The sequence below is a fragment of the Petromyzon marinus genome, chromosome 70, assembly GCF_048934315.1.
Source record: "Petromyzon marinus isolate PM22_M1 ecotype Great Lakes invasive population chromosome 70, UKy_Petmar_22M1.pri1.0, whole genome shotgun sequence".
Classification (NCBI taxonomy): domain Eukaryota; kingdom Metazoa; phylum Chordata; class Hyperoartia; order Petromyzontiformes; family Petromyzontidae; genus Petromyzon; species Petromyzon marinus.
The window spans coordinates 1,866,280-1,875,951 of NC_133736.1; positions in this window are offsets into that span (position 1 = coordinate 1,866,280).

Consider the following 9,672-nt stretch of genomic DNA (forward strand, 5'->3'; position numbering starts at 1 on the left):
AGGAGCGTGGGGGAGGCAGTGGTGGCGGTGGTCGGTTGTTGTTTTATTGTTGTTGTTGTGCAGACTTCCGCCCTCCCCATCAACGTAAAAAGATTAAATGAAACATCGCTTCCTGTTGGTAGGCTCGATGTGAATCACACCAAAGGTTGAGAGGGTTCGTCCGAGCTGGCCACTGACCTTCAGTGTGGCCTGTGTAGAGCACCCTTTGGAAATCCGCTTGTGAGTGATTTGAGAGTCGGTGAATTGCAGAGAAACGGTGACTATAATAATAGTGTTTAGAACAGTGGTTCTTAATCTGGGGTCGTGTAGTGTATAGCATTGTCTCGTGTAGTATATAGCATAGTGTGTATTGTAGGGTAGTGTATATTAGTTTATAGTGTAGTAGATAGTAGTGGGTAGTGTATAGTCATCTAAGTGTAGTATATGGCATAGTGTGTAGTGTATAGTGCAGTGTATAGTGTAGTGGATAGAAGTGGGTAGTCTATAGTTGTGTAAAGTGTAGAATATGGCATAGTGTGTATAGTAGTGTGGAGTGTATAGTAGTGTAGCGTAGAGGAGTGTAATGTGTAGTGCATAGCAGTGTACAGTGGAGTATAAAGTGGAGTGCATAGTGGAGTGCGCAGTGTAGTGTAAAGTAGTGTATAGTGTAGTTTATAGTGTAGTGGTTCTTAACCTGGGATGGGGGTCGATGCGAGACATTGCCTGATTTGTTTAGAAAGTAAATCATTGACAACACAAATTAAGCATGGGGCACGTAAGTTACAATTCATTTTGTTTCATATTCTATTTTTATTTCTGTAAATTCACGTAGATAGAAAACAATAATGATAACAATAAAATAATACAAATGAAAATAAAGTGAATAAAAAAGATAATAAATTATTTTATGTATTTTATTTTTTATTCACTTTATTTTTTATTTTATTGTTATATTTTTTCTTACTACGTCACTTTACCGACAGAACCACAGAATATGAATTCCTGCAGTCACGAAAGTTTAAAGTCAAAATGTATTTTGTTTCATCAATGTCTGTATTTATTAACATGAGAGTTTTTGTGTGTTACTATTGAGAACCAAATGGGTGCAAGGCTGCAAGTGAAGGTTAAGAACCACTGGGTTAGAAAGTTAGAAAGTTCTTACCTTGATTCTTAGCAATTCCTCGCTTCTTCTTTGGTTCTTTCGGTAAAGTCACGTAGAATGAGAATAAAATAATACATTGATAAAATAAAATACCGCAATAATATTCTCACGACGTTTCGGCCACAACACAAGCGGCCTTCATCAGGTGAAGGGACGAGACTGTCTGGAGGACAGCGCTGGAGTGAAAAGCCACGCTCAGATCGCGACCTTTAAGCTGTGTGAGAAGAAACAAAGCGCCTAGACAAAGGAATTAGCATAGAATTTAGCATTGAAATGGCTGAGTGATTAGTTTGTGATTGGTCACAGAAATGGCTTTGTTAAATGTAAAGCATACACATCCCCAGCAGAGGTACCCCTTGATAAAGGAATTAGCATATAATTTAGCATTGAAATAGCTAAATTAAAGCATACACATCCGCAGAGGCACCTTTTGACAAAGGAATTAGCATATAATTTAGCATTGAAATAGCTGAGTGATTAGCTTGTAACTGGTCACAGAAATAGCTATGTTAAAGTCAGAGCATATATATTCACAGAGGCACCTAGTACAAATCAAACAGGAGAATTTAGCATTGAAATAACTAGGCGAATTTAGCATTGAAATAACCGAGTGATTAGCTTGTAACTGGTCACAGAAATAGCTATGTTGAAGTTAAGGCCTACACATCTGAGCTATTCACAGTAACTGAGCATACACTACAATATAGGATGAATACTATAGTGAACCAATAAAAAAAAACTAAAATATAAATTACCTCAATGTTAGCAATAAACTCTATATATTCTCCAATCAGCTAAGCTACCAACAATAAGTCGTTATATATCACAATGCTATATGGCGAAAAAATGGGTGGATTCTTAGCAACACGGATAGCTACGGGTCCCGTTCAGACGGAGGAGTTCATCCAAGGTCGGAACAGAGGAGGGGGAGAGAGACAGCTGCGAGGCGCTGTTATACTCCATGTTGTAAACCATACCATTAACCGTGGTGTGAGAAGTATTAAGAGTCAATGCCAGCGAAAGAGCTGCGGTCTGAAGGTCATCGTAAAGTACAATTAATTAAGAACGGAAATGGTTTAAAACATCTTTCCAATGGTTACTAAGATAATATTATTGTGTTATTTTATTTTATCAATTTATTATTTTATTCTCATTCTACGTCACTTTACCGAAAGAACCAAAGAAGATGAATCCTTGCAGTCACGAAAGCTTTAAATCGAAATTCCTCGCTTGTTTGGACCGAATGTAGCAAATGGCCGTTCCGCTACGTTGCCTTGCAACGTCATCACGCCTTGTAACGTCATCACGCCTTGTAACGTCATCACGCCTTGCAACGTCATCACGTCGTGTGACATCATCACATCGTGTTACGTCATCACCACAGCACTCACCTCCACTGTTGTCAGCCATTTTAAAGAATTAAATTAATTTAAAAAAAGATGTGATTACGTGCGTTGAACTTCTTTCGCACCGTACGTAGCCAACCGTGCTCTATGTATACGTAAGTGTTGTTGTTCTTAACCAGGATGGGCTCGTGACACATGGCACTACCACTACACTCTCTCACACTGCATTGAGTAAGTTGCTAAGTGAGTGAGTCGCTGAGAGAGTGAGCAGCTGGCTGGCAGAGAGAGTGAGTGGCTGAGTGAGTGGCTGTCTGAGAGAGTGAGTCGCTAAGTGAGTGAGTGGCTGGCTGAGTGAGTGATTGGCTGTCTGAGTAAGTGAGTGGCTGGCTGATTGAGCGCGTGGCTGGTTGAGAGCGTGAGTGAGTCGCTGAGTGAGTGGCTGGCTGAGTGAGTGAGCGGATGGTTGAGAGAGTGAGTGAGTGGCTGGCTGAGTGAATGAGTCGCTGGCTGAGTGAATGAGTGGCTGGATGAGTGAATGAGTGTCTGGCTGGTTGGGTGAGTGCAGTGGCCTGGCTCACCAAATTTCATAAGAAAGCAAAAAAAACACAAACTGAAAGAAAATCTGACATAGGTGCAGCCACGAAGCGTCACTGCTTCATGCACCTCGCTCTCCCCTCTCCCCCTCTCTCCATTGTCTCGGTCGTTCCCTGGCTATTCCTGAGCACCGCCCATTTCGGAGAGAGCAGGAGACACGTGCCACCCTCTTGCATCCCTGTGCACCCACCGTCTCCCCCTGGTGCCCCACCCTCCACCCTCCACACTAATTGCTAATTTGCTTCTTGCACAACGAGGCGTTCCCCCTTGGCACAACAACAACAACAACCACCACCACTACCACACCCCACAACAACGACAACAACCCCCACTCAACAACCCACTCTGAGGTCTTCCCTTGAGATGGTGTGCCGGTACGGGAGGGATGGGGGGGGGAGGAGGGAGGTGGAGGGAGATGGGAGGTGGGGGCCTTGGTGGTGGGGTGAGGTGGGGGAAGGGATTGGTAGGGGGGGGGTAGATTAGTGTGGGTGGGGGGGTTGGTGGAGGTGGGTGGAGGTGGGGTAGTGGATTGGTGGGGGGCGGGAGAGGCGGGGGGACCCAACCACGCATAAAAGACGGTACGCTCCGAGTCGCATGCTGAGAACAAGGACTTCAACAACAAGTGATGAGATCGTCGTCCATCATCATCATCATCATTTTTTGTCATCAACGATAGGATTGTTGCAATAATTGATGTGATAGAAACTCCGACGTTGCTTTGTTATTTTGCTGAGCTGAGGGGCGACAAACGGGTGAGTTCTAAAGAACGTCGCCACGACCATCATCACCATCATCATCATGTCCGGCAGGATCGTGATCATTACCAGAATCACCATCATCACCAGCGTGATGATCATCATCACCATCACCATCATAACCTGCAACATAATGATCGTCATTAACATCACCATCATTATCATTACCGGCAGCATCATGATCAGCATTATCATTATCACGACCATCATCGCCACCAAAGGGAGCGTCAACATCATGATGATGATCGTCATCATCATCAGCTAGCATCACCATCAAAGGGAGCATCATCATGATAATGATGATCATCATCATTATGAGTATGATGATGATCAGCAGCAGAATAATTGATGTTATTACCATTAAAATCTTAGGCTTCGGGGCAGTGTGCTGGATCAGATGTTAGTGTCGGGTGTAATGGATTCTGTGATGTGATATAGCCACGACTACCACCCAATCTGGAGGCAGCTGCACCACCACCACCCCTGTGCTACAGTGCGAGTGAGTGCTGTTTGTATGATCACCCCATCTCCTACAGAATAAGTGGAGTTTGGATGATATCCCAGTCCGACAGTGAGAGTGAGTGGAGTTTGTATGATCTCCCCCTGTCCTACAGAGTGAGAGTGAGTGGCGTTTCTATGATCTCCCCCTGTTCTACAGTGAGAGTGAATGGAGTTTGTGTGATCTCTCCCTGTTCTACAGAGTGAAAGTGAGTGGATTTTGTATTATCTTCCCCTGTTCTACAGAGTGAGAGTAAGTGGAGTTTGGATGATCTCCCCCTGTTCTACAGAGTAATTGGAGTTTGTATGATCTATCCTCGTCCGACAGTGAGAGTGAGTGGCGTTTCTATGATCTCCCCCTGTTCTACAGTGAGAGTGAATGCAGTTTGTATGATCTCTCCCTGTTCTACAGTCAGTGAGTGGAGTTTGTATAATCTCCCCCTGTCCGACAGCGTGAGAGTGAGCGGAGTTTGTATGATCTCCCCCTGTTCTACAGAGTTACCGTGAGTGGAGTTTCTGTGATCTCCCCCTGTTCTTCAGAGCGAGAGTGAGTGGAGTTTGTATGATCTCCCCTTGTTCTATAGAGTCAGTGAGTGGCGTTTATATGATCTCACCATATTCTACAGAGTGAGAGTCAGTGGAGTTTGTATGATCTCCCCCTGTTCTACAGAGTGAGAGTGAGTGAGTGGAGTTCATATGATCTCCCCCTGTTCTACAGAGTGGGATTGAGTGGAGTTTGTATGATCTCCCCATGTCCTACAAAGTGAGAGTGAGTGGAGTTTGTATGATCTCCCCCTGTCCTACAGAGTGAGAGTGAGTGGAGTTTGTATGATCTCCCCCTGTCCTACAGAGTGACAGTGAGTGGAGTTTGTATGATCTCCCCCTGTTCTACAGAGTGAGAGTCAGTGGAGTTTGTAAGATCTCCCCATGTCTTACAGAGGGAGAGTGACAGCACTTGCCGGCAATGCACGCAAGAGGGTGGGTGGCCAACACCACGCTCGGCCGCCTTTGTCTCCCTATTGACGGTCTTTACACACCGCACCAGTTACTTATTTGAGGCTGAGTCGACCTAGGGAAGGCCCACTAAAGATTCAGAAAATCGTCACTGCTGTTGTCCGTGAGCGGGAATCTAACTGGGGTGGCCAGGTTCGTAGCGCATCGTAGCGCCAACCACTACACTACCGCACCCCGCACACACATAACACAAAGTGTCACACTCACAGATTCGCCCACACGTACAGACACTCACAGATCTACACACACAGAGATCCACAACAACAACAACCGCCATTCGCTACTAAGTGGCGGTGACGTCACCACGACGCTTGTGCCAGGCTATGTGCACCCTGAGGCCATGTGAAGTGTCGAACGCCCGCTGGCAGGAGGTCACGGGGCAGACCCAGGTGCCACGGGTCGACTGACTGAGATGACTGGATGATTCACCACCTGTGCCCCCTACTGTGCCAACCTGCTGTGCTTTAGCCACCCGGCGCTCCGCTCGCTGTTGTGAGCGTCGCTCCTCCGCCCTCCGTTGTTGTTGGAGGGCGACTGCCTCCAACTGCCCAGTAGCATCCTTCACGAGCCTCCTCCACAGAGGCCGATCTTGACACCGCTGGTAGCAGTCATCGACAAGTCCACTCAGCTCCACGTCCTCCTGTACCACATCACTCCATCTCTTCTCTAGCCCGTGCCGCGCCCGCTTAGCCCCCTCAATCCGGCCAAACAAAAGCAGTTTCGGCATGCGGTGGCTGGGCATGCGGGCTACATGACCCAGCCATCGCAGTCTTGCCTGCCGGAGGAGCTCACCGATGGGACCCTGCGCAGATCTTTCAAGGATTTGTGAGCTCCTCACACAATCCAGTCTGGTTAAACCCAGGATGGATCGTAGGCAGGCCAGCCTAAATGTTTCTAACCGGCGAAGATGTTCCATTAGGGGGGTCCACGTTTCGCAAGCGTAAAGCGAGGGAATGACCGTGGCTGAGAAGACCCGAAGCTTCGTGCGTGGCGACAAAGCAGGTTCCTTCCACACAGCGTTACGCATCCGACGAAAAGATAATGCCACTCGACTGATTCGGAGTCGGACTACTGCTGTTTAACCAGAGCCGGTCATGAGCACACTGCCCAGGTATGGGAACTCTCCAAGTCATCAGCATACATAACGTGGTTGACCAATAGGGAGCCATTCCTAGACTGCACCCGGGCATTGATCAGCCTCCCATTGTATCTTTACAAGATGGAGATTCACCCGGTACAGCTATTGAAGGCTTCACGAACTATGTGGTCGAAATATATGTTAAATAATGTTGGAGCCAGGGGACATACCTGTCGCACCCCAAGGTGTACAAGAAATGGCTCCGACTCCCGGCCACGTAGTTTTTCCCGGGCCTGCTCGGCATCATGAAGGTCGTTAATGATCGTGAGCAGAGGGTCAATGACTCCGAAAGCACGAAGAACAACCCAGAGCCCAGGCCTACTGATGGTATCATCGGCCTTGACCAGGTCAATGAAGCAGAAATGTAGGTCTTGTTGGAATTCTCTACACCTCTGCTGTAGCAGACGGACAGAAAATATGGCATCTGTGCAGGACCGCCCTTTCCTGAAACAGCATTGGGGCACCATAAGCATCGCCTCAGCGTGCCTAGCAAGGCGATGTTGAATAATCCTTTTCAGGACCTTTCCCGGCACACTGAGGAGTGAGATGCCCCTGTAGTGGTTACAGTCTGTGCGGTCCCCCTTCCTAAATAGGGGGACCACCAGGCCATCTTTCCAATCCTGTCTAATCCGTCCAGTGGCCCAGACTGTTGTTATGATGTCATGTACGGCAGTCTGCGCACAAACGCCAGCCTCCCTCAGCATTTCGCTTGGGAGATCATATTTGCCCAGTGCCTTTCCTCGTCTCAGACTCTGGATCGCCTTCAGTACTTCCTCAACATAAGGCACCTCAGCCAGCCACTCACAAGGGGTGACTTCCTCCTCTAATATTTGAGGCACCGCAGCCTCAGCAGGGTCATCCCCACTTTATCCCATGGTGTTTTCCAGGCTGAGGGGTTTCTCCTCCCCCAGGAACTCACAGAAATGCTCAGCAAATCTGCAAACCTGTTCCTGGGGGTCGGAGATTGGATCACCGCTCTTTCCCCTAATGATGGTAATAGCTGTGGCGCTGCAGGTTACACACACATACAGATCCACACACACAGTCACTCACAGATCAACATTCACACAGATCCACACACACCCACACTCAAACAGTCACTCACAGATCCACATACACACACTCACACAGTCACTCACACATCCACACCACATTGTGATTTTTGCACACAGCGTTTTAAAAGGTTTTTTTGAGTGGAATATTTTGGGATGTTTTGTGTTCAAATTTTGTTTGTTGCGATTGCACCCGACTTAAAAGCCGCATGGCTCACAGGGCTATACCTAATGAATGAAAACTTGAAACACACTCGCACAGATCCACCCACCCACACTCGCACAGTCACTCAGGGGAGAGCGCACGCGCGTCTCATTTCACCGGTGCGGGGTTCCGAATCTCACAAACGGCGTCTCAATTCCACGTCCGCGCTCGGCGTACAACACCGACGCTGCTGCTTTTGTTTAAACCGCTCGTCTCTTCGCCGCAGGCATAGACGCGTGGGCACATCCTCGACGCGGTGGCTTAAGGATCAACGTTGCATTTTTAAATGACTGAAACATTGCGTGCTCACAGTTTTCGTAATGTGTTTGTGGTGATTGCATTTTGAGCATTTCGTGTACTTTGAAACGCCCGTCGTGTGTTCCTGTAGCTGTCCATAATAGATGGGTTTTTTAGGGGGTTAGATCGCCATGTAAATGTATAAATTCTGTGTCGTTTAAACCCGCCACCACCCGACACAGCCAACGAGAAAGGGTTGTCACTTAAACAGAACGTGCCAATTCGTCACTAGTACAGTATTAGTGTATAGTGAAGTGGATAGTAGTGTAGTGTATTGTAGTGTAGTGTATAGTAGTGTATAGTGTAGTGTATAGTGTATAGTATTGGATAGTAGTGTAGTGTATAGTGTAGGATACCAGTACAGCACACCGGTGTGTTGGAGAGCCAAGCCACAACATTCACAATCTGAGTTACGACGTTTCGCCAGTAATCACAACCAGCTTCATCAGGCGACAGCCAGATTTGTACAGAAGTCCACCTCTTTCGTTCTTAAACAATAGATGCGTAGGCGTGATGACCACGCTACTGCTCAAGTTAATGCAGACTTGATTCCTTGCAAAAGATTTATCTTATTGGTGTTCTGACCATCCGAACACCTCCTGTTGTATTGCCAGAAAGGGTAAAACCTATTATTATTATTATTTTTCATACTTTGATACTGGCGAAAAGGTCCCAGAGTTATCGGGAAGAGGCGTGAATAATAGTGATTGCGAAACGACGTTAAAACGGTAGAGACGTGCAGAATCAGAATCGGTATCGACACTGCATGAGAAATCCGATGAGCTATGAAGCTCTTTATTTACAGATATCCAGTAGGGGCATTACGGAGGTAAGAACGTTACAACAACAAACATTCCAAAAACACGATAGGAGTGCAAAGTACAAGAGACGTAAACACAATCACCCAAACACGAACAAATACAGCAATAAACCATCCCGTGTCCTACCGGGGCAAAGCCCCACTGAAGCATCAACTTATTGTTCAAAAGCGAACGGGCAACAAACATTGAGGGCTGACCACAGTGGCCACCATCATTTGGACATTTAGAGCAGTGAAATAATCAAAATTCAGGTAGTCCCCGATGTACGATGGTTCCGACTTACGATATTTTGATATTACGATGGCGATAGCGATATGACAAAATTGTAAAAAAAAATTTTGCGCGGCCGGCAAGCGCAGCAGCGTACGAGGTACGATACTGTAACTTGATCATCGCCATTCTCTTCTTCCGACAACTAAGTTAACGTAGCCGTCAACAACCTAACATCGTTCTCAAGTATGCAGACGACGGACAGAATCTTGGTGAGTACAGTAGAAAATGATACGTTACGATACGATCAATGCATGTATGATTCATAGCTTTAGCGATTTCATTTTAGGGTTGCCACGATACGATACATATGTTCAATGCATGTTAAAAGTTTTTATAGCGGATTGGATTGTTTCCTGAAAAAAACTTTCCATGAAATTGCAGTTCATACAGGTATTCTAAGAATTGACCTTGTTTTTTACTTTAAATTTTACTGTGCAATACAGTATTGTAATTAATAAATACATAGAGTGTACAGTTTATACAGTACGGTACTGGGAATTGCTCTGTTTTGCTAAATTATAACTATTCCTTAAGACTC